The sequence below is a fragment of the Schistocerca cancellata genome, chromosome 4 (assembly GCF_023864275.1).
Source record: "Schistocerca cancellata isolate TAMUIC-IGC-003103 chromosome 4, iqSchCanc2.1, whole genome shotgun sequence".
Taxonomy (NCBI): domain Eukaryota; kingdom Metazoa; phylum Arthropoda; class Insecta; order Orthoptera; family Acrididae; genus Schistocerca; species Schistocerca cancellata.
The window spans coordinates 831,043,760-831,070,791 of record NC_064629.1 but is presented as its reverse complement, the minus strand read 5'-3'; positions in this window follow the sequence as shown (position 1 = coordinate 831,070,791).

Below are 27,032 nucleotides of genomic sequence, written 5' to 3'. Positions count from 1 at the left end.
GTAAACCAATTTAAAACAAATAATTACCTATGTGGAACAAGAGAACATACATAATGCAGTCAGAAGGCTACCATTAACAATCTATGAACATTATGATATAGAATCAAAATTTGAAAATGGCTAATAGCAACTATTCAATGTTTACAAAGTATTTAAGATAACACATCTCACTAAGGGAAAGAAAGAATCTGATTACTGATCTGCAACACACAACAACAAACTATGGAAAAATTACAATTTTCAGTATATATTAATTACAAAATCATACAAAAGGTTTTTCAAATTTTCAAGTACGTCTTTTTTACAAACACTTGTAAACAAATTTTAAGTTCTCTGCAGCTTTTAAATGGTACTGGTACAGCATGTTTCACATAAACCTCAATAAGCCTTTCAAACAAACATTTAATAATTTTTTTCAGTTTCTATAACTGCATTTTTTTTACACTTGCTGTATTCCCTGACTTCTGAGTTCTACATTTCTTTCCTTGATCCCCCATTCCTCTAGTCCTTTTGATGCAGTCCACTCTTTCAAGGCACTGACATGATATTTCTCAGTGTCCAGGTATCCAGTTACATAGCCTTCAGTGCTCACATACACAAAATGAAACAAAATTACTCTCAGTCAGTAAATCACAGAGACATCTGACAAAAACATGCAAAACCTCTAATTATTCTTCACATCAACTGAAAATATTTAGGAAATGATTTTGAAACCAAACCAGATTATTTAATTTATTAACCGTCAAATATTTCAAGCCATACTGATCAATATTGTTAATTACAGTCAAGTTTTTTCCTAACATTTTCATAATTAATCCACTTAATAAAAACAGTTTTTTCATAGTGGCTTACCACCTGAAATCATTAGTATAGGTACATCAATAACACTTCCACATTATAGAAGAGGTAAGCATAACATTTCATGAAAACAAAATTCACAGCTGTGTGTATGTGATAAACTGTTAGATAATTTAAGATTTCATTCAAAATTTTTAAATAATTTTATTACGGATTTTCAATATAACCATTATTCCTCAGAAATTAATGCCTGTTCTTAACCATAAATAACCAAAATGTTATGATAAATCACATATACTTCTTACTATAGCAAAAAGTAATACCATGAAGTATTTAGTCATCTATTACCATTTACTATTGCCTGCTATGTCATTAACTTGTTTACTTACAAAGTTGTTCACTAAAGAAGTACATTCACAAAGTAAACTACCACAAAGACAGGGCCCCTAATTGTTGCTGCATTATATAATTCCTTTTGTATTTCTTATATTACGTCTTTATACCATATACTTCAGTGCTTTATGAACATCATTATATTCAAGCGACCCATTACTATATCATTATTACATAAAACTTCTTCATTATTACATAATTAAATTTTAAATCCCTCCTCTGTTTCATCCCAAAAATTCACTGTAAAGAATGACATTTCATAGCAACAAAGCACAATATTACAGACAAAACTTTACTTTCTTTTCATAACAGGTACCACAAAGTTAATGCATGAATTTCTTAACTTTAAACAACACAATTCTCTTTCTAAAGCTTGAAAGGCTACCTTTTGGTAAACTGTTAGTAAAAGTCAGTGCTGAATTAAGTCAGAGTGGGGCCAATAGCAATTGCTGAGAAGAGGCCCTTGGTTTGTTTTGGGATTCAAAGCTTGAGATAACACTAGGTGGAGTAATGTTCCTATGGAATTCAAATTCTATGTTCATTAAGGTGAGGTAGTTTAAAACTTCTTGTCCAGTGGTGTTCTTTAACTCATTTTTAATGTGTTTTAATGTTAAAAAGAATGTTCTCCAATGCAGCTGGCAATCAACAAAAATAAATAAATAAATGTTACATTTGGAAAACATGATTTTTATGTATTTTCCATTAAAAGTATTTAAACCTGCAATTCTAGTGGATGATGTTTTTTACTGTCAACACCAGCAGCCACATCTCACATCCATCTTGAGCATCTCACCACTTCATCACCTAGGTTGTTTTCCAAATTGTCTGGGTAAGAACTGATGATAATTAGAGTCCTTTTCAAGATCTCTTCTCGTGTTACATACTTAAATTGCTGGTGTTCCAGATGCACTAGTCACTTGATGGTACATTTCTATACCTTTAGCTAATGCCAACAGCACACTGTTAGTTATGACAATAAACACCTGACTTTCAAAATGTTGTGCAGGTGTTCAATTTTCTACAATTTTCTCAAGTGTAGCAGAATGATGAAATGGTCAAACTTTGTATTTCACTTGCACCATCTTGAAGTCTGTTGTTTATATTCTTCATAGGCAGTGAGCACTTTGCCTTTTGCTTCAGTATCTGAAAACTGCACTCCTTTGATGTACCCATGTACTGATTTATAAAGGGCATATCATGTGTTAGGGTCTCGGATCAGATGAATGCAGTGCTAGCTATTTGCAATCATTCTAGGTTCAAAAAATGGCTCTGAGCACTATGGGACTTAACATCTGTGGTCATCAGTCCCCTAAAACTTAGAACTACTTAAACCTAACTAACCTAAGGACATCACACACATCCATGCCCGAGGCAGGATTCGAACCTGCGACCGGAGCGGTCACGCGGTTCCAGACTGATGCGCCTCTAACCGCACGGCCACACTGGCCGGCCAATCATTCTAGGCCTTTGTTCCAAATTGTCATCATTAATACTGTTTAGAACTTATCCATCTTTGAAACTAGTGAATAATCCTGATTATGACACGTTGCCTTTGATCCATGTTATTAGATATGGCATCCAAAACGTTGTTATTAGTGGTAAAATCACATGCAAGTGCCTTCATAGCATCTCCACTAGAGTTTGACAACCTTTTCAAAAGATGAAGGTTTAACTAGTTTCTTTCAGTGGTTTGAAAAGTAAAAGTTGAAAAATGTATAGAGACTTTCAAAGAAATCAAAGAAAAGGATGCTTTTATACAGCACTCTGCAGCATACCTGGCAATCAGATTTAATGAATCTGCAAAGCAGGGAATGTATTCTGTGTATTTGTTTATTTTCTTAATTCATTCTTCTAAGCCACTGCATGACCCACTCATGTTTTTGGCATTGTCACAGATTTGTCCATGATGATCTTTGATATTAATGTCATTCTAATTTTTTTAAAAATCTATTGAGGTATGGTCGAGCTGCTCAGCAGTACAGCTTTCCATGTCCAAGAACCTTACAGACCTCTACACTGGTCCAGATAGCAGGACATAGCACATACAATATCAGAGACAGTTGGTCTACATGCAATAGACTTGGGGTGGAATGTAATGAGACAGGATAATATTTACTTCTCTTAGTTTCGCAAATAACATTATCCAATATCCTTGGTGTATTTAGATGGATGAATTCCTCACTTGTTGTTTTTGGCGAATATGTTGTATCTACCTTTCCTTTACTTGCATGAATATGTATATGTTTAGCAAGAAGAATGTAAAACTTGGCTATTAATTCCAGTAATCTTAAACAATTTCCATTGTGAGGTCTTCCAACAACTTCATCCCTATTGCAAAACACACTACCTTGTTGTTACAACTGCAATAATTCATTCTAAGAGTGTATCCCTGTACTTTTGTATGGTCCCAGTTTGACTTGCAAGTTAGAAATTTACATGTGCATCATTGTTTTTGTTAAATAACAACAGAATTTATTGCTTGCCTATATGAAGTGCTTTCTTCATGCCTTTTCAACAAAATACTCACATTCTTCCAGTCACTGAATCCATCTTTCATAAACCATAGTGAACCATTTGAATATCCTACTTTGCACACAAAACAGAAAAGTTTTCCTTTATACAAAACAAAACCGTTCTCTCATGTGAGTTTTATTTGTCAGTTTATGTCTATATGTTAAAAATGACTTTTGACAGAACTGTGGTTTATTTTTGTTGAAGACAAACAATTACTGTTCATATGTGGCACTTCAATATTTCCATTTGCATTCCAATAATCTCAATCAATGTATCCCATCCATTCACTACTATCATTGTAGTACCATTTACTTTCATTTCATTTCTGGCCAGTAGAATGAGTAGTATCGGAAGTGTGTAATATAGTTTTCACATCTCTTAGGCTTGGAGGAGACACTGCATGGATGAGAGGGCTTGCTGTTCTTTTAACTTCTCTTTGGTTGGAAGATGATGTGGCTTAAATGGGAGGACTTGCTGTCCATTCAACTTCAGTATCGTTTGTGGAAAATATGGCTTCATTATGAAGAGTTGCAGATCCTAATAAATGTTTTGTTGTGGGTCTTCTGCTATCATCTGTACATTGAAGTGCAAATTCTATATTTTCTGCTTCAATTTCTTTAAATTCAGAAACCTCATTCTGACCATTAAAAAACTCAGTTCACATGTTTTTCATATAACATTTTTGATCCTATTTTTCTTTTCATCTTGTGATTTATGCTTTGCACTTCCAGATGTGTTATATCATCCATATTTTTAGACCAGCTTACGTTGGCTACCACTATCTGCATAGAAGGGAAAAGAAATTACAAAATAAAATGAAATTCTACTAGTTATTCATATGGTGTAGTATTAAAATATTTACTTCCATTTTATATTTAAGACAGTACCATTTGGCTGTGTCAGATGTAAGAGTAAATAAGTTCTCACAGGCAAGACCAAAGGGGTGAAATCAACTTTTCAGTACCACCTATAGAGTTAAGTAAGGTTGGGACCTAGGTTTCACAGATTTCAGCTATTCCCCCCTCTGGGTCCTCATTTGCAAAAATATATGTGACATATAATTTCTTCTGCTACAGTAGATCCTCAAAAATGTCATTAATTGCATAACTACTGCCTTAGTCTCACAGTACACAGTAACACTGCAGAACAATTTGAATGCACTGCCAACAGGATGTTAAAAATGCCCAGAGTCAGTCAAACATGGATGCGGCAGCATATGAGTGGACACCTGCACTCATTTATCCTGAACTGACAATGTACTATGTCAAAACTATCTGAAAAATTACATTTCATTTAGAATAGTTGCTCACCTCATTTAAATCATAATATGGCATTTTTAAAATTTTTCTCTAACTTTTTTCTTCTTTTATCCACTTTTCATTTGAAATATTTGTTTATATAATTACAATTATGGTAGTTTTATTAATCTATCATTATATATTTTTTAAAATTACCAGTATTTCAGTTAAATTACACATAGTAGACAAACATTCTATTCACTATCTACAAAAGTTTAACTAAGCCTCTCCCAGAGGTTTATGCAGGGAGAGGAGAAAGATTACAGAAACTTCCAAACTTCCATGAGGTGGTGAGCACTGCAGGAATGGGGGAATGAGTGGTGGCGGGGGAGGGGGGAGGGGAAGAGAGCCATTGCATGAGAGCTGACAACATATATTTTGTGATGATTGTCTGCTGGGTGGAAATGACACATAGAAGTTATAGTTTCATGATTGCTCATTATGAAGACACTCACATTCATATGTGATACTTATTTGTAGCAATGAATTTGAAATTAAACTGATCATGTCTGTTCTTCAGTTATGCCAAGACCGGCAGCAGTGAGAAGTGACATGATGTCTCTCAAATTCATCCGACATCTACCGATTGGAACTAGGACAACTAGGCCCACTAAAAGTTTTACAGACTGTACATTAGCCATGCATTGGTTGCAAAATAATATGTACATTTTCTTTGATAGTTATCATCATACAAACATTTAAAACATAAATTCTTGTTATTCCATGAGAATATATAAATTCTACCTTGCTGCCATCACATTTTTGTACAAATTCATTTCATTAAACTTGTGTATAAAAATAAAGTTAATATACTCATACAAATGAGCCATTGAAGGATCAGAAATTAAATTTAACAAAAGTATTATATTCACAACATAAAATGAATAAAATCAAGGACCACAATCATATTGACAAGATTTAAAAAATCACTATTTTAGAAGTATTTGGCACATGAATTTTCACTTATGAGCCTAGACCTTAGCCATTATGCTATGGAGCTACTGGATAAACTCATGTTATTTTTAATGTGTGGCACCAGTGAGATTGACACCACTATTGATCTGAGTATCGTCTTTGAACTAAGCTAAACATTATCTTTGTGCAGTTCTGCCATCCAGTTCTTTGTAAGCCTTACTTGTGTAAAGAAGTGAATAAATTAACTCCTGATTATAAGGTGCTGTTTGGTGTAACTGACCCGAGCATCCACCTCACTGGTGACCCCTAGTTGTAACATCTTCCGGTTTTGCCATTTTACTGTGTCTGCAGCCTCCGCGTTGGTTATTTTCGCATGTATTACAGCAACACAACATTCGAATAATGGCTTCGGCCCAATGCCTAACGCCTGATTTTGTCATCGAGATGCATCATGTTGCGGGCAATATACACCCGCCAGGACTGCAACACGATACCTCTCACTCGATGATTATGCCGATTTCGCTGGATGTTTTTGTGCCTGCAACAATAAGTGAGTTTAGTAGTGTGCATGACTCCGGCTATCAGACATCTTCGTTCCCACCACATGTGCCCTCCTTCATTGATGGTGCAGTTACCTCTTATGGATCTCCGTGCAGTGTGGGATCAATGCCAATTTCTGCAAATGCTTCATTGGATAACCTACCACTGACAGGACAACGGTTTGCCATGCTACAATCCGTGCAGTACCATGTGGATTCCTGCCATGTGGCCGGAACTGCTTTGTTCACAGGTCAAGCTTCTCAGCATCCGACCATGCCCGCGCCTGCCTCAGTTCAGCATCAGCACATGCCTTCCTGCTTCAATACCTCGGCCTGCAACAGTAACTGACAGCTCCTACCCCGCCCCTCACGGACAGCACCTTAAACAATGCAACTTCGGCTCCTGTGCACCGCCGTGCGACCACCACTGACAGCACAAACAGTGCACTCACGCCAAGCGTTTCGCCTGCCACCATGCTGCCACAGGCCGCGCCCTCGAACAATGGACTCACTAACGCTTCATGAGCTCTACCGAGCTCACCCGACCACGGTGCCACTGCTTCGGGCCAGCGGCCATCTTGTCACGTTGACTCCTGTGACACTTCGCCGCCTCGGCTCCCGTCGGATCTGCCGAATGGCTCTGAACACTACAACCACGCCTCACCTGCCCCGCCCACCACACATTGTAAACAAACTGCCTCCCATGTCACCGGCAACATTTCCATCATCACCAACCGCACGATTCACAAGCTTCGCCTCACGCCAGGCCTCACGATCTCCAGTAAACCACGTCAACTTTGTCATGAGCCCCTCTCTGACCTTAAAAAACAGATTTCTGAACTACAAAGCTCCACTGTCATTGACCCCTCTGCCAGTAGCTGGTCTACGCCTATATACATGACACCCAAGAAAGACGGGTCGTGGCGCATGTCCGGAGACTACCGTCGACTAAACGCACGAACAAGTATGGACACCTACCCCATAACCAACATTGCCGACTTTACCAGTTCCCTCACAGGTGCGACCACGTTCTCTGCCATTGATTTCAAATGGGCCTACCACCAGATGCCCATGGCACCTGTAGACATCGAGAAGACAGCAATCACCACCCTGATCGGGTTATTTCAGTTTCGATTCATGCCCTTCGGTCTGAGAAACGCAACCCAGACCTTGCAACACTTCATCAACAAAGTGCTATTCGAACTAAAATTCTGCTTTGCATAACTTCATGACATTCTTGTGTTCAGCTCTTCCATAGAGGACAACATTCGACATTTGCAAACTGTTATGAACACTCTTGCGGCAGCAGGTGTCGAGACCAACCAGGACAAATTGAAGCTACATCAACCTATTGTCACTTTTCTTGGTTTTTGGGTCTCTGCCGACAGCATTTCACCGCCCCCTGAGAAAGTACAAACAATACTAAACCTACCCAGACCTTCATCATTCAAAGAGCTCCCACGCTTTATGGGGACAGTTAATTACTATCGCCGACTTCTACCTGGGGCTGCGGAGATTCAGGCTCCACTGATGGATGCCTTGGCAGGCACCAAGACTTCTGGATCTTGGTCTGTTCCATGGACCCCCGCTATGATTGCCTCGTTCACTGCCCTAAAAAATCTTCTTGCCAAGGCCTGCACCATCCCGCATCCTCATCCCAATGCGCAGCTTTTCATCACCACAGATGGTAGCGATATTGCCATCGGCACTGTCCTTAGCCAGACAGTCAACGGCCAAACATCGCCTCTGCCGTTCTTCTCGCGCAAGCTCACCAATGCACAACAGAAATATTCTGTGTTTGACAGGGAGTTGCTCACGGTCTATGAAGAGATCAAGCAATTTATGACTGACATTGAGGGACGCCCTTTCTATGTTTTAACAGACCACAAACCCCTGTCTGCAGCCATTAGAAGCCCACCAGCTGACCCGCCTCCTCACCGCTTCAGATACATGGACTTCATATCTCAGTTCACCACCGATGTCAGACACATAAAGGGTGCTGACAATATAGTTGCTGATTTCCTTTCATGATCTGACGCCGTTCATTCCCTGTTAGACCTCTCTGAACTGCCTAACCCCCAACCCGCCGACGAGGACACACAAAACCTGATTTCAGACTCTACCTCTTCACTACACTTCGTCCGCACCACCTTCCCTGGCATATCTGGTGAGATCTAGTACGTCGACAATATGGGCACGTTACGCCCCCTTATCCCAGCCACGCTCCGTCGAGCTGTCTTCAACGCACTGCATAATTTAGCCCACCCTGGTGTTCGTGCGTCCGCCCGCCTCGGGGTGGAACGCTTCATGTGGAGAAATGTCAACAAGGACTGCCAGCAATAGGCACGCTCCTGCGTCGATTGCCAACGCTGCGAAGTACACAAGCACACTTCACCCCCCCCCCCCCAATCGGCGCCATTTCGATCCCTCCTGGGCGTTTCCAGCATATTCATATATACATTGTACCCCCCCTCTAACGGCTTTCGTTATGTCGTTATGTTCTCTTGTCTATCGACCGAACAACTCGCTGGGTCGAGGCTGTCCCCCTCCCCGATATCACGGCAGAAACTGTTGCTCGAGCTTTTGTTGAGTCATGGGTATCGCATTTCAGATGTCCAGCTATCATCACGACTGACCAGGGCAGACAATTTGAATCGGCCCTGGTCAACGAGATTTGTAACATTTGCGGCATCTGGTGCATCCATACCACACCATATGAACTGCAAAGTAAAAGGCTAGTTAAGTGCCGGCACTGGACTTTCAAGGCACTTCTTCAATGCCACAACTCTCTTAGCCCTTCCCCTTGTGGTACTCGGCATTAGTGTGATCTATAAGGAAGACCTCAAAGGCACAATAGCCAAGTTCATATACGGCCAGAACACTGTTCTCCCTGGTGAACTTGTGAGCCCTTCCACTTCTCTCCCTTAGTCTGACTTACCTTTCTTCGTGGACCGTGTCAGACGCCACTTCATCAACATCCACATCCCTCCTCCTGCCAGCCATTCCCGCTCTAAGGTTCACGTCCCAAAATCTCTGGACAATTGTGAGTACGTAGTGCTCCGAGATGACACTGTCCGTGCTCCCCTCCAACCTCCATATACCGGCCCGTGCCGAGTTGTCCGGCGCTCAGCCAACACCTATGACATCCAGATAAAAGATTCAGCTGTTACAGTCTCTCTCAACAGACTTATGCCTGCTCATGTCAAGCCCATTTCTGCCCCTCTTCAGGCCATGACCACGCCACTCACTGTCGTGGCTCACGACGCTCCAACCACTCCCTCCAGGTCGGACTTCGGCACACAATCGAGTGACCTCCAGGTCCATTCATCAAGCTCTCCTCCGACCTCGCTCCCTACTCTGGTCTCACGCACTCCATCGAGTAACCCCATGCTCCCCACATTGAGCTTACCTACGATCATGCCCTCACTGCCGGGCCCTTCGCTGGTCCCTTCGACCTCTCCCCCTTCGCCGGCCTCGCCCTGTCGAGGTTTCTCACCCCCCCCCCCCCCCCCCCCTTCTTGAACATGCTCTCACTCGAGGTGTTTGTGCCTGTTCCCCTGGACATAATCCCAACATCTCTATAATACTACACGATGACACACTGTTCATTGTGTGTTTCCCTTCGTCCAGTGCTCATGACAAAACCTCTGCCATTCCCTGCCACCTGGTGAAATGTGTTCCCCTCTCGTCCGAAGTTGACCTGGACATGCTTCGTGTGTTCGCCACACCCACCAGAGACATCATCATCGTCACTTCGTTCCACCCACAAACTGCCGGCCTCCCTGTCACCGCATGACCAGCACGCCCAGTTCGACACCCGGCGCACTTCAACGACTTCCAGTATCGGTGGCCGAACCTTCCTTCATGACATCTACTGACACAGCTCCCCGATGACGCTGTTGAGCTGACCGTGGACCAGGTCCTGCGGACCACCCCTGCCGATGCCATAGTCACCCCCCCCCCCCCGGCCTCTCAAGAGTACTCCGTACTGCGAGGGGGGTGGGGGCTATGTGACGCCGATGAGATCGACACCAGTATCGATCTGAGTATCATCTTCGAACTAAGCTAAACATTATCTGTGTGCAGTTCCGCCATCCAGTTCTTTGTAAGCCTTACTTGTGTAAAGAGGTGAATAAATGAACTCCTGATTATAAGATGTTGTTTGGTGTAACTGACCCGAGCATCCACCTCAAATGGTTTATTGTTTCATGAGAAATTATTTGCATCACATTTTGACAAAACAAGGTTCATCAAGGTGGATGACTGCACACTGTGAAAGCTGGCACCTAATCCTACACCACAATAGTGATTCTTTCAAAAATTCAATCCCACCATGGGTGTCTCAGTGAGAAGTAAATTTTTACTGTATACAGAAGTAAATTAATTGCAACAATAACATTTTGTTATCAAATCAAACACTGATAATTTATATTTATATTTTATATACCTTGCACACAGAACCTACTTATTGTGTGTGGTAGTTTTTTTTTCTTTTTTTTTTTAGTGCATACAAACAAAACAAACAGGCTTACATAATCTGCATTGCTTCTTGTTTCCCTGTGAGCAAGTTTTACAGTCACTATATAATATTATATTTCACTCTCTTAATATCTTTCACTGTTGTTAAGCAGTAGTATTGAATCCAATTAGTCCACACTGACAATGAAAGAAATGACAACACAAAAGAAATGCAGTTATTTCAAAACTACAAAATGTTAAATAACAATAGTCCACTAACAGGAAAGCAACCTTCACTCCAGGTGGCTCATATCAAAAGTACTATAAGAAAGGTAAATACATAGTAGAAGGAATGAATGACTGTAATAATGTACATAGGAGAATCAATATGATATCAGTTAATTACTTTCTTTTGATAATCAATAGAACTCTATTCTAATTGGTCAGTTTATTGCAACTAGCTTGGACAACAAGTTTTGTGGTGTTGTCAACTTATGACACATAATTTGTGGTATGCCAAGTGCTTACTTTTCAAACGAGCTAAAATTGTTACTACTCATTGTAGATTTGGATAGTCATCTTTCTGTTGGATGGTAGGTAGAATACCAGTTGTATCTAACTTGATATTTTTTTAACCCAGGCATGGGGCTGCCTAAAGCATGGGGCCCATAGCATTTGCTAACTCTTGCTACACAGCTAATTCTGCACTGCTCAAAGCACACTTTCACAGAAGCAACTAAACTAATTTTCCTTTCAACTTGAACAAATGACTTCAAAAACACTTTCATGTATCTACAGAAATGGCTCTGAATTCAATATTTACAACTTTTTCCCACTGCTGTTTTAGTATTATTACATGCTTACAGTTTTATTTGATTTCCCAATATTACTTATCAACAATTTTGTGTAATGGTACTTACAATTCTGTTTTCTGACAATTTTCACATTGTTTCACATTTTTGGCTACCTCAGTTTTTGTATTCCTTGAAAGAGGACCATCATTTCATATAAAGTTTTATTACTTCTAAAAACAAAAACAAATTGGACATTTTTCACAAAATTATTACTAACATAGCATTGGGTTCCATCCTCATATTTAAAACACAAAAATTCTGTTACTAATGTGCAATATACACATAAATTTAGTATCGTCAACCATGATTTACATTTCCTCTTAAAATCTGTGGATAGGATAACAGAAGAAGATAGTGAGCCAAGAAAAGAAGAATGGACTCACCAAGCAGGGGAGGATCTATACAGCAAATAGTGTGTTCACTAAAGAGCAGTGAACCCCCTACCTATTCATTAGTTCATTATTACTCTGACCACCTGTTCCCAAACATAGTCTGAAATCTTTGGATGGGATCCAAACCTTACTACTGAACTGTTCAAGAAATACAACACTCAGTAAAATCTCTGAACATCTTACATTTTACAAATAATCCATTATAGCTCTACAGTCATACTGAAAATTGCCTTCTGCATATTAGTTATTTTGCTATCACTTTCAGAAAACTTCACGTATTGAGTAATGAATATTTAGCAACAAGCCTATTTACATAGTTAGCCTTTACCTTTCCAACCCACACAGAATTTATTTCAACATTGTTTTTAAGAAATTGTACCTTGTGGTGACAGTCAACCGCCAGTAAATTCACCAGCGAAGTGCAGAGTAAATGGTCTTTGGAGACTCGAGTTTCTTTGGGGAGTCCCGTATGCAACTTGACTGAGTGATACACGTGTCGTGAAATTGTGCATTGTTTTCCTTGTGTTTCTGTAATTATACGAACCTTAATAAAAGTGTCTTATGGTAATAAGTTGGAGTTTTCGGTGCATGGTCCATCACTATAGCCAAAAAAACCCCACATTGGTGACCTTGAGTTGCGAAAATATGTTTCAGTCACTCGCTGTGTATCACCGGTTTCACGCCAATAGACAATGTTGCAGCCTCCAGTTTTTCCGGCAGTGCACAATGCCATGACCGCAGAATGGACATTCGACTGTTAAGTGCAACGCTTTACCCCGTGTGCTACTAATACACCGGGAATGTTCGTATCTCCCGTGTTTGCCTTGCCTGGCCTGACGACTCTAACCTCTGCTGGCATACCACACCGGGCGCTGTACACATCATTGTGGACACCTTCTATGGCATTCTATGCTTGACAGAATGCTCCTCCAGCACAGGACCCTGGAAACCCCGAGTTTCTGCCGCACAACATGAAGCACGCGGCTGTCCAGTTTCTGGGTCCACATGCACGGCCACCGTTTAACATGTCCCCTTCGCGCCAGTCAAAGGGACACTCGCGCCAACTGCGCCAGACCATTTATATGCCTATCCATCCTGCCGCCCTGCGCACACCGCGCATGCACAGCACGCACACCGCGCGCGATGCATCTGCTGTGGTTATGCCCCGTCACTCGGCGCTCAATCACAATCTCACACCCCTGCTCAAGATTTCGGCTGCACCGGCAGTTGATCCGCCCATGCCTGCTGCGCCGTGCTCGTCGTGTGGCCGTACAGATTCTGTGCCTACGAGGACTGGATACCACATCTCGCCTACACAGCTGACGAACATTCAACACAACACATCACCCGCCACTGAGGCACAGTTCGCACCAGTGAACACCGTGCAGAATCCCCGTACATTTTTTGCCTTTCCTACAGCCCCATAAGCACTGGCCCCCGGCCATTTTCCGAAGCTGCTGCCGTTACAACCGGACAACCCAGTGACGTGGTTTACCTTGGTGGACAACATGTTGGACATACACGGTATTGCGGATGACAGCACTCGTTTTGTGTGTTTAGTGAACCACCTGCACGACCACCCTGATCTCATTAGTGACTTATTTCTGAACCCACCTAAGAGCAACAAATATGTCTCTGCTCGTGCATTACTCATCGAACGCCTTTCTCATCCGCCGGCCGATACAATTCACAACATAATTTATGATGAGACTTTAGACGACAGAGCACCCTCACAGCTGTAGTGACGCTTTCGTACCCAGATCTTGCTGAACTTATCGCTCTGGGCATTGTGGTTGGTGAAGCTACTGCAAGAACTACAGTTACATTTGCTTCCACATATCGCAGCATCACTCAAGGATAAACTACGGCTGGCAGACCAGGCATACGTCATTATTCGACACAGCCACCTCCCTCCGCATAGCACAGTGCCTAATACCGCCGAGGTTGGTAATCCTGTGGGTATACTTCCAACGTCGGGTGGTAGAGGCCGGGCGCGAGCGTATCGCGGATAACACACGGAACAGCAGCCATCTAGCGGCCAAGACAGGAACCGTCAGCGGGTCGGCAACAGCCTCTCCCCACCCCAACTGGGCTAGTACCTGCCCGCCCCGCCTTCCCCTCGCCTGACGCTTTGGCTGGCGGGATGAGTGCAGCTGGCTCATGCATATGCTGGTTTCACACCATTTTCAGGGATGCCACTTGCTACTGCAATCCGTCCTGTGCGTTCCCAAACGCCGCACGCGGGCCGCAGTAGGCGCCACGGCCCGCGATTACATGCAGCGGCACCCACAGACATTGCATTCTGTCAGATCCCCCACCTCACGAGGACATCTGTACACCTTGGATGTAGGTTCGCGCCGGTATTTTCTCGTCAATACTGGAGCAGACGTTAGTGTCATACCTCCCACATTTTCTGTAAAGGACATGACACCAACCAAACTGTCCCTTCGAGCAGCAAATAAGTTGACACTTTGTGTTGAACGTTTGGCCAAGTTACCTATTGAACTCATACCTGGCAAACAGTTCACTTGGTCCTTCTACATGGCTGATGTCGAAGATCCAGTATTAGGCATTGACTTCCTTTTCCACTTCGGACTGTCTCCAGCTCTTCAGTCAGTCGCATTATTGTACCACGCCACGTCCACTCATATTGCATGTTTAGTTGCCTCTTCGGTCCCCTCTCCCCCTTAGCTGCCCGATGACTTTGACACAGCTCCCATCAAGTGCTCTTCATTTGCAGACAGCCGCACAACTTCCATTGCCCAGCTCCAGCTTGATCGCCCTGCAGTCGACGATCTCTGTGCTCACAACGCTGAACTGAACTGTGCCAGATTGTTGGCTACACAAGCCCTCACCAAGGCATGATGCCTCGTACAATGCCTGTCAATGCCGCCACCATCTGACACCAGAGATGCACCTCATGGAACTTTGTCGCCACCAACGCAGACAGCTTCCCGGCACATCAGGTTAGTGACTCTTGTGTGCTACCGATTCCCGTTCATGATGGCCCCCGAGTGAGTTCGCCAGCCGAGCTGAACGCTATCACGAATGGCACGACACACAAAATTGTCACGACAGATGGGCTTCCAGTGCGCCATAAAGCGCGCCGACTGCCACCACATAAATGACGCCTTGCTAAAGCCACAGTGGAGGAACTTCTACGGGCAGGTATTGTTCACCCATCGGACAGTAACTGGTCCTTGCCCATACATTTAGTCCCCAAAAAGGACAGCACTGTGTGCCTCTGCAGCGACTATCGTTGCCTCAACACGCAGATGGTATTAGGCAATTACCCGATACCTCACATACAAGACTTCACGCAAGTACTTAGCTGAGCATGCATCTTCAGTGTCTTGGAATACCACAAGGCATATTTACAGATACCAATGGAACAGAGTGACATACCAAAGACAGCAGTGATCACACCTTTCGGCCTGTACAAATTTTTTTACATGCCTTATGGTCTCAAAAACGTGGCCCAAACCTGGCAGCGTTTTATAGACTCACTTCTTTTTAACTGCACATATTGCTATGCATACCTTGATGACATACTAATTTTCTCCCCCTCTGACAGGGAACATGAACTCCACCTGGTCACGATATAGGACTTATTGACATGTAACGGAGTCAAGATCAATAATGCCAAGTCACAACTCCGCTGCACCGCTGTCACTTTTCTGGGGTATACCGTCTCCTCAGACGGTATATGCCCCCCGCAGGAGTGGGTTGACTGCATTCGCGATCTACCCCTCCTGGTGTCATTTCGTGAATTACGCCAGTTTTTAGGAACTGTCAATTTCTACCGTCGTAACCTGCCAATTGCGGCAGCTATTCAAGCCCCTTTGACTGATGCATTGGTCGGGAAACAAACCTCGGGCAGTCACCGACTACGGTGGTCTGACAACATGGTGAGAGCTTTTGAAGACCTTGAATCAGCATTAGCACATGGTGTCACTCTCGCCCACCCTTTTCCAGATGCCTGCATCTTGATTACAGCGGATGCAAGTGATTTCGCAATCAGTGCAGTCCTCCAACAGCATGTCAATGACACAACTCAACCACTCCGGTTTTTTTCCAAAAAACTATCTACAGCTCAACGTAAATGGTCAGCATTTGACAGAGAATTGCTTGCAGTTTATGAAGATGTAAAATATTTCTGCAGAGACATTGAAGGAAGGAATATAACAATTTTTATGGACCATTGCCCCCTTGCGGAGGCTATCCGTAACTCCGCTACTGACCTTCCCCCACGTAGGTTCTTGCAAATGGATTAAATTTGCCAATACACAACAGACATCCATTACATTCGAGGTTCAGAAAATGTGGTGGCTGACTACCTATCACGTATCACTGCTATTTCATCCCCCATTAATTTCGATGAATTGGCCCACTTACAGAACAGTATCACTGAATTGCACAACTTCCGACAGGCCACTGTGATTTGACACATCCATTGGCACTACTCAGCCTATTGTTCCCCCTGGGCTGAGTCGCCAAGTGTTCACTACTTTAGATAACCTGGCACATCCTGGTGGTAAGGCTACTATGCGCCTGGTTACAGAACACTTTGTGTGGCCAAATGTGAAGAGGGATTGTCGTACTGGGGCTTGTGCTTGTTTACAGTGCCAGCGCAGAAAAGTCAGCAGGCACACACAACCCAGTCTAGGTAAATTCGACATCCCGAAAGGCCGCTTCCGTCATGTATATGTGGATCTCGTAGGACAATTACCCGTGTCTGATGGTTTCAGGTATATACTGTCCGTCATTTACCGCGTTAGATGTTGGGTGGAGGCAATACCCCTGCAGGACATCACAGCAGATTCCATATCACGTGCATCTGTATCCTCCTGGATAGCTCAATTTGGCTGTCCTACATCCATCACCGCAGACCAGAGAAGACAGTTTGAATCCCTGCTGTTTAACAAACTCTGTGTCTTCTGTGGGGTGGATAGATTCTGCACTACGGCTTACCACCCTCAGAGCAATGGACTGGTCGAGCAGTGGCACAGGACACTGAGAGCTGCACTCATGTGCCACGGTGGTGAGTGGTGCGACGCCCTTCCCTGGGTTATGCTACGAATACGCACAGCTTACAAGACATACCTCCAGGCTTTACTCGCAGAGCTCCTGTATGGTGAGACCCTAGTTCTCCTTGCAGAGTGAAGCAATCACTGACCTATCTGACCTCCCCATGCTAGTTGAGCATGTCCAGACACACATAGCCATGATCCGCACACCTTCTCCATGACCACATACCTGTCCTCGGGTGTTCCTGCATTCGGCACTGGACTCATGCCAGTTCGTTATGTTATGGGATGACACAGTGAAACTGGCATTACAGCCACCTTACTCTGGCCTGCATCGAGTAGTGGCTTGCACGGACAATACTATGGACATTCTCGTCAGTGGTCACCAGCAGACAGTTTCCCTCCAATGCGTGAAACCTGCCTGGACGATCAAGGAATCTGTAACACACCACCCCCAGTCAAGTGTTATTCCATCAGGTGATGACTCCAATCTCACACAGACCACCCACTTCCCTGCGCCCCACCATGATCGTACGTGCACCGAGCCTACACCTGTGGGCAACTCAGTGGTTGCTTATAATGATACTCTACCCTCGTTTCAAACAGGCACTGCATGTGACAATCCACAACCTCAGGCTCAACCACATGTTGCATGTGACATTACACTGTCCCAAGTGTTGGCACCCAATACCTCCACAGAGTGTTCCAATGTTTCTCCTAAACTATGTTACTTTTCACCCCCCCCCCCCCCCCCCTAGTGCCTCCAATGTCGACGAAATTTGCATTGCAATCAACGCATCTGATTGCCCACGTGATGAGCTTTCCTTGCAGCTCCATGAGGAATTCATCTTCATCCTCCACATAGTGGATACTTCACGTGGGTCCAGTCCCACATCACACATGACCATCCCGTGCACAGTCCCTATCCCAAATGGGGTGGATACGGCTGCCATAGCTGCAACGTTCAGCACCGACGGGATGCTCATGATTCACATCCCCCTCTCCGCTGGTACTGCAACGACGACATCTCCTGCGCCAGTCCAGTTCACGAGTGCATGTCGACCAGTCCGCCCCCCCCCCCCCCCCCCATCTGGAAACTGGATGGCGGACTATACGAGCGCTAGTCAACCCTGCACAGACATTATGGACTCTTAGCAGATGCTACTATCAACCAGCAAGCATCCCACAACGCCACTACACAGGAAGACACCCACATCGTTCCCCCAGTCCCCCAGTGCTCCGCACTCCTGGGGAGGGGCCTCTGTGGTGACAGTCGACCGCCAGTAACTTCACCAGCAAAGCGCAAAGTAAACGGTCTTTGGAGACTTGAGTTTCTTTGGGGAGTCCTGTCTGCGACTTGACTGAGTGATACACATGTCATGAAATTGTGCATTGTTCTTCTTGTGTTTCTGTAATTTAATGAACCTTAATAAAAGCGTCTTATCATAATAAGTTGGGGTATTCGGTGCGTGGTCTGTCACTATAGCCAAAAAAAAACACAACCTCAATTACATCACTGTTAACTACAAACATATTTACAATTTTTCTCTACCTTACATTCAGACATAATGTCATCTACATTATCAATTTTTTTTTCTGTACCTGATCTCGTATTGAAACATTATTAAAGGTACCAGTATTTTCATTAATATTTTCTTCAACTTGACAGCCTTTCACAGTATTGTCAATTTTGTCCATTACTTCATTTTTTACCTGAACACATTCTGTCTCAACATTTACATCAACATTATCTAATTACTCTGTCTGGAAAAGCATTTCATTAATACAATTACCATAACAAGTTTGTCCTACTTCTGTTAACTCAGCCTGAAAAAAATCACCAACGCCTACTTCCATTTGATTATTACAGCTGTTTCCAATTTACTTTCGTCTGCACACCACATCATCACAAAACTCATCTAATTTTGATTCCTAATTCTCACTTACATTTTCTCCTCTAACTAGACTTGTACTGAATTTTCATTATCACTCAAACCTGCCGTTTTGACTCTGGTGTACAATGATAGATCCAGGTTTCATCAACAGTTACAAATTGGTGAAAAAAGTCTTGTGGATTGCAATTAAATGTTGCCAGACATTGTGTTGAAGTGTTGTCCTGGATGAGATTTTGATCAACTGTGGGCAATGGTGGCACCCACCTCACACACAGCTACTTCACAACCAATTCTCCGTGTAGGATATTGTACACTCCACTCAATTGAGACACTTACAGTCTCAGAAATCTCAAGAATTTTCATTCTGTGGTCTTACATTACTGTGTCATGGATTTTGTCAAATGTTTCCTTTGTAATGACCTCAATTTGTGTTTCATCTTTGGTGCTCTTCTTACCATGTTTAAATCCATTAATCCAAAAGTAAATAGTCTTCAGTGATGGTGCAGAGCCTGGGTGAACTTTATCCAACCCTGTTATGATTTATGTGGCAGTCCAGCTCTTCAAATTAAAATATTTTATCAGCATGAAAACCGGTTTTCTCCATTTTCAATAACAGTCAACACACTGGCCAATACAAATGCTTGTCAGCAATGTACTGTATGTTGAACAATGTTGAAGTTATTTATATGATCCTTGGAACAATCGGGCTTACCAACCTTGAAGGTACAAGAAAAATGTTCCATTCCTTCTTGGGAATTCACTAGACCCATCAAACACCATATATTAAAAACAGGCTTAATTTCTTATAAATACAGATATATACTGGAAAATGCCAAATACTCACTGGCATGAGCATGTGGCATATTTTGAAATTTCAAATTAAAATTTTTTAATTATCTAAAGTAAACAATGCTACTAAATTCATCCTTGGATTTCTATAAACTCCAGAAATATAGCTTTGTTTAAATTATTTATTACTGGAAAACAAGAAATCAACAAAAACTTCAATTTGAATCATTAGCGTTTCTGAAACATTGGAAGAGAAATATTCTAAGTGCTTCTTGATCAATGCTGAAGCTACATCTACCATGTAACTTATGGACAAAGTGCTTTTTTTGTCTCAAATAATGTTTTGCTACTTGTGTTTATATATGTCATTTTGTGAATTGTGATTATGATGAAAAATCTGTCTTTAGTATGAAAAGAATTCTGTTTTGGAATCATTGAAATGGTAATAAGAATCAGACATGTCAAATAAATCAGTTAATCTTCTGACTGAAGAATAGCTTCTTTACTATGAATTAAATCAATCTGGATCTATTTATCACTCCTACAAATCAAAGACATGTGCATCAAATCTAGAATCATTACACAGATGAGGGCAAAATCATTCTTTCATAACAATTTTAGTATGAATTTTTAGTAATTCTACCTTTACAACAATATTAGAAATGTTTCACAGCAGTAGTGTCCATTGTTACAAAAGTACATGTTTTCAATTGCACATTTGTGAAAGTGTTTATGTAGCAATAATGCTGAAAGAAGAGAGACATTACAGGTGGGGGGCTTCAGTCCAGGATCAGTTACATGTTTCTAAAGAAACTAATCAATATTTAGTCCTCACTATGCAGGAGAGGAGTGTGAGGGAGACATATGGATGAAGGAAGGAAAATATAAATGTTAAAATTAGCAACAAGAAGACATAAGAAATTGGACAAGAATGTAGTTCAAGTGAGTATCAAGAATAATTAGTGGCAATCAATGGAATTAAAAAAAGAGCAATAGAAGATCCTCAAGTCAAACTTCATAAGAAAAGACAAGATAAGTAGAACAGAAATCTTAAAATTTGTTTCTTTTGGTGTTATTGGCTTTTCTAATTGAAAAACATGTTGAAGGTGAAAGAAACACCGAATGAAGCAGGGGTTGATGAGATTGGAGTCGGGGTGGGGTGTGTGTGTGTGTGTGTGTTGGGGGGGGGGGGGGGGGGGACAATATCAGATATGAACCAATCTGTAGATAATGTGGAAGAAAGAAAGACTTTAGATTTAGAAAAAGTATTAAGATTATTTTGAAAGCAAACACGGAACAACTGAAAGTAAAGGAAGGATTAGGCATGGAGGTTGGTACCAGCATGAGTGCAGTATTTCATTTGTATTTGATGTTACAATAAGTAGTGATCAAAAGTGATTGCTATCCAATAACAGGAGCTTGGCATATTTTACCACAGACACCAAAAGACATATGCTATGAGCCACAACGCATTCAGCAAGTCTGGGAAGTCAGTGTAAGGGGAAGTTTTCGACCTTAACTTCTACCTGAAACTTTGCAGACTTCATGGAGACAGTTTGATTATTCAGTCCCACCATCACGGCCTGTTTGTTTTCAGCTATACTCTGTGCAACAAAGATGCAAACGGAGGCAAATATTGGCAGTCTTACGCAGAGTTTCAGGAGAAAATCCTCATGGCATGCTGATTGTAGGAGGCTCGGACATGTGTGAAAGATGAGATCGTATTGGAAAGCATTTTTGCAAACTTAAGCATATACAGCCCCATTAAGTTTTTCAATAAAATGTGTCAAAAGAACCAGATTCTTGACAGTCCTTTAGCGCCAACTAATCTAACCCAGTTGTACTATAGCAAGTTGCCACACTGTTATTGGTGGATGCTAGTATGGCATTGTGGAAACAATGGAGACACATTCAAGGTCTTTCTACAAGAGCTTAAATACATTAATAGTGAGAATGGGAATAACAACCCAAATCATAGTAGCAAGCAACACACTGAAAGACCACATTACTACTACCATGAATGTAGGGCTGACAGGTTCCACTCGAGGGTGAGACAGCCATACTACAGTAATCATTGTGACAAGAGAAACTGGTGGACTGGTGACAGTAATGATAATAATTACAACTGAGGGATGAAAGAATATGGGGTCTCAATCATGGAAGGCAAGGTGTCCAGCTTGTGGAAGTGACAGCATCTGCCTGACTCATGGCACAAGCAGCAACAAAATGGTACAAACAGAAAATAACAGGAACTGACCATGAGTTAAGCACCAACAAATGAGACTGTGGTAGAAAATAGTGGAGACAACCATAAGGAACTGGAGGAGATAATTTATATCATACATAGCTTCTAATTCAGTGCTAATGAAGTTGGTACTTTGTGTTTACCTTCAATATAAGTAATTTTTTTCTGAGGGAGATATTTTTGGTATTCATGTGTAATATATTTTATAATGTGTTTTCTCTTTTCAGGATTTTGTTATCTGTATCTAGCCCATGATAATGAGTAATAAGTTGTGTTTACCTTTTATGGTATTCTTTTAGTGCATTTATGTAACAGTTTGATAAAGATGAATTATGAGTGAAGTAAATGGTGATTATTATGGCAAAGTCCTGGGTCACACATTGGCAAGAAAGTGAAACTGGTACAATTTTCTTTTAATTCAAGAGGTGGGAAGCATTTGATACTGTGCACAGTTGTACATATTTTCATAAGATGGAGAGAAAGACTAAAAATATATCTCAGGTCAGTGTGCTCTTAGTTCACTCTGCACAATAAGGTGGTAGATGAATGAAAATAGATCTTTGTTCCAACAAGCTGGATTAGGAGGAGCGGATGACATCAATTGCAGCATATAGTTCAGGAAGGATGCCATAGATGATCACTGTCATAGATGATACGTAAGGGTGTCTTTTTATGTCCATCTCGGAGGAGGTGCTGTCAGCCATGAGGTATTGGTAGTGATGACTTTTGTCCACATCGAGGTATGCCTGGACCATTGTAATTTTTGAGAGGGTTGTTGTTTATGTGCCATCCATTCTGCAGTGTATTGGGACCCCCAGTGGTTTTAAAAATGTTACAGACCTACTACAGGATTTGGTGTTCATTCTGCAGCTTACTGATCCTACTAAATGGGAGAAATGATGAGAGTACATTACTACCATCTACAACAGACATTAGGCACAACACCCAGCCATAAGATGTAATAATAGTTAGGTGATAGCATTACTGAGAGCACAACCAAGCATTTTTCTCACAGTGGTTTTAGTAATTACATTTTAGAAGTTTGGTACAAAACAATACACAGCCTCACATTATTGGAGATAATGGGAGGGTATAGAAAGAAAGGCCCCAGGAAAATCCATGACATCAGTCCTGGAGATATCTGAGCACAAACTATTTTCAAGACAAGAAGGGAATACTGAGCAATTACATGACAATTGAGATGGGTATCAACAATAAACAACTTTCTGTTTTTCCAGAACTTATTTAATCTCTTCAATGATTCTGATTGCTGATTTTGTCCTATTGATATTTGTGCCACTCATTTTTTCAGGTAATTATTGCACCACTTCAGTTTTGTTACTATCATAGATACTACACATACGCGCATCTGCACTTGTTAAATTTTGTTTCAGATGCGGAGGAGAATGCGAAGATCTGCTATTGAAGAATGAGGTTGCTCACAATAATAGTAGGAGAAAACAATTACGTATAATTAAGTTTGGCTGACCAACTTTGTGGATTAGTTGAGAGAAAATAAATGAGGTGAAGAGTTTGAAATACGTCAGAGGAGAAAATTTTTAAGATTTTTATTTTCTGGTGCCATTTAGTAGTGATGTTCACCAGCACTGTTGCAAATAGCATGTTTCCTCTGAGATAAATAGAGGACATTCTTGACCCATGCATGCTTCATGCACGCTGCAAATATCTTAGAATTAAGGGCGTGATGAATAGGGCAATATTAGTGCATGAAATTACAAACACAAATCTTACTCTATGCAACTAACCATGTGGATCACATCTGAATGACTTCATCTCAAGATGTTTTCTCATTGTTCCTTTTATTCCTCTGTAAGTGTGTGGTTAAGTTGTACAGATTTTGTGATAATGAGTTTATATTGATATTAGTGCATGTGTCCCTTTAATTAGTAGTATGCAGTGTAGATTTATGTCAGGTTCATCAATAATGGCACCCTCATCCTTGCATATTTAATTTTTGTCACAGAGATTGTAAAGTTTATTTTTGCTAAATTTGTACTTTCTCTGAACTAAATAGTATGATACAGTAATTACAGTGGCAAAGTGGTTAATTAGTTTGTCTAAGTGTGCACAGATAGAGAGAGGAAGGGGACACAAGCACTGGGACTCTTGGACAAAGGTGGTTGGACAAAGGTGATGACACAATGTGATGTGAGGCACCTGGCTTGGTGAGAGTTGTGTCTCCAACAGGACACTTCACATTCCATAGACACAGCTGGGCCTCCCAGCCCTGGTGCAGGTAGCACATCTGGTGATGCACGAATTAACAAATGGCATCTCATCTCAACATAATAAAAGTGACCAATTTGGCACTGATACACATGGCCAACAGGAGTGAATCAACATGTGTCAAGGACTGGTAGAGCAGTCAGAAGGACATTTAACTACAGCCAGTCAGTGTTCACAATGATTCCACAACAGCTGCCAAATGTTACACATCAATGGCATGTTACAGCGAAGAAGAATTATTTTTCTCTACTGACTGAGACCACATTCTATGTTACCCCTCACACACAATGGTGAAGCATGTAACAAAGTTTGACTGTTTGTTCTCACAGAGGAACCCCTCCTTGACATCTGGTTTGCCACAAGTGCAATGAAAAGCTCTCTCCACATTGTTATCTCCTATAGAGATCTCAAAGTAATAATCATGCGTAGTGATGCATAATCATGCCCTTGTTTCACAATTGACAGCCTGATGTCAAACCTGCTACTTCTGCCCCATGTCACACAGTTACCAATCCATACAACTGTTCTCATACCTGAACAGCTATCCTCATATCTGCCAAAGAAGAAGAGATGTTTGGGTGTCCCAATTGATGTTGCCAGACATTTCCCATCAGAGGTCCTCAGCCACTCATACTATCCCACAAACAGTGACCAGGACATTCAAAAACATGTTGAAATAACTGAAGTGTGCGTGTGTAGTGCCAGTACCTTCAATAAATCATGTGCCTATCTTCAAATAAATCTACATAGGTTCTGAAATTTCAATATTGGACCTCAATCCAAGCAAATTTTTGGACCTCACTCTGAGGTGTACACAAATTTTCGACATCACTTGGAGACATTAGAAGTTTTTGTTCTTTTCATACTGTTCCATGAATGATTTTCAAAGCAATCATGTTACTTCTTTTTTCCTCTGTAAATTTTTCATTCTTGTGTTTTCTTTCATTCTCTTTATACTTGCACATTTGATTCATTCTCTATTTTTATTGTTGTTTTGCTGTTGACATTTAAGTAGAGATAGATAAAGTATGCAATATTTTTATTCACAATATTATTCATTCTCATAGGGTTTCAGACACTTCTGAACACATGTGTTCACTTAATAACAACAAAATGTTGCAGGAGTTAACAAGCTCATATTATGTACAGTTGCTATTTGTAAATGTGCTGAGATTTATATGTCACATGATTTTTGTATGCCATTTAAGTTTTTCATGTCTGTAAATTAATTTGGTTTTTAACATGCACATCAATATTTGAGTGCACCATTTATTCATAGTGTTTTACACAATGCACACTTGTTACTTGTACCCTTTTCACATAGTGACAATGTTGACAGACTGTAAGATTTTTGTATACACGGTGTTCATTTTAACTGAAGACAATGAAATATGTTTAAAACTACACATTGGATCTAAAAAAGTTATTAATCCAATTTATTTGCCCCCCCCCCCCCCCCCCCCCCCGGAGGAACTTTGAAATCTTCAGTCGGAACCCCCTTTTTTATTGCAGATTATGATTCTATGGCAGAATCTACACATGTTTTGTTCTAAGCATTTCCTTTGTTTCACCTCAGGTCACACTGTAAGCAGAGGACTAGGAATGACTACACAATGGTAGTTTATGACATGCTAGTCAATGGCCCTTGAATACCCAATGGCACAGGAGACCCCACCTCCAAACTGTGAGGTTAGGAAAGGCCAGTATTTCATTACTTCTAATTGGAAATCCCATTTGCAACATTGTATTCCTGTGACATACCAAACAGGGGACTACTAAATGCCTAACTGTGGCTGTGGCTTGAGCCAAATGCTACTCCACTTTTCCAATTAGAGTAAGCATTTGAACATAATACTGCCAACGTAAACACACTTAGTGATCTGCTTTTCAACTGACCATACACAGGACAGAAACATATCTGTGGGAGCTTCAGCACAGGCATTTTTGATGCAGTCGCTTATGCCTTAACAACTTATTGGCACTTGCTACTACATCTTACCTTTTAAATATCCCCACAGAAAGAAATCCAGCAATGTCAGATACCGCAACCTAGCAGGCCAATTAATAGGACCACCTATGCTGATGCATATACCAGTGTAAACTTGGTCTAATGTCTCCCACACTTCAACTGTGTAATGTGCTGGCCAACCATCATACTGAAACCACATACATTACTGAACCTCCAGGGCAACATCCTGCAGTAGTACTGATAGTTCCTGTTCCAAAAATGTTTAATATTTGTGTCCATTCAATGTGCCATTGATAAAATATGGACAAATGAGTTTGTTGCCCATGATGCCACAACATACGTTAACTGACCATGGACGCTTATGGTCAACTTCCCGTAACCAGGGGGTTGTCTACACTCCAGTAATGCATGTTATGATGGTTAATGGTATCATGGTTTTTGAATATAGATTCATCAGAAAATAGTACCTTAGAAAAGAACATGAAGGACATTCACATTTGTTGATGTGCACATTTACAAACATTGCCCAGTTATGGAAATCAGTGCCATGAAGTTCTTGATGCAGTGACATGTGCTATGGAGTATACTTATGATGATGCAGTACTCTGACAATACTACCTACAGACATACCAGAATACTAATGTAGTTTCCAGGCACTTATCCATGGGTTGTGGTGCACTGCTGCTAATAGAGATATTT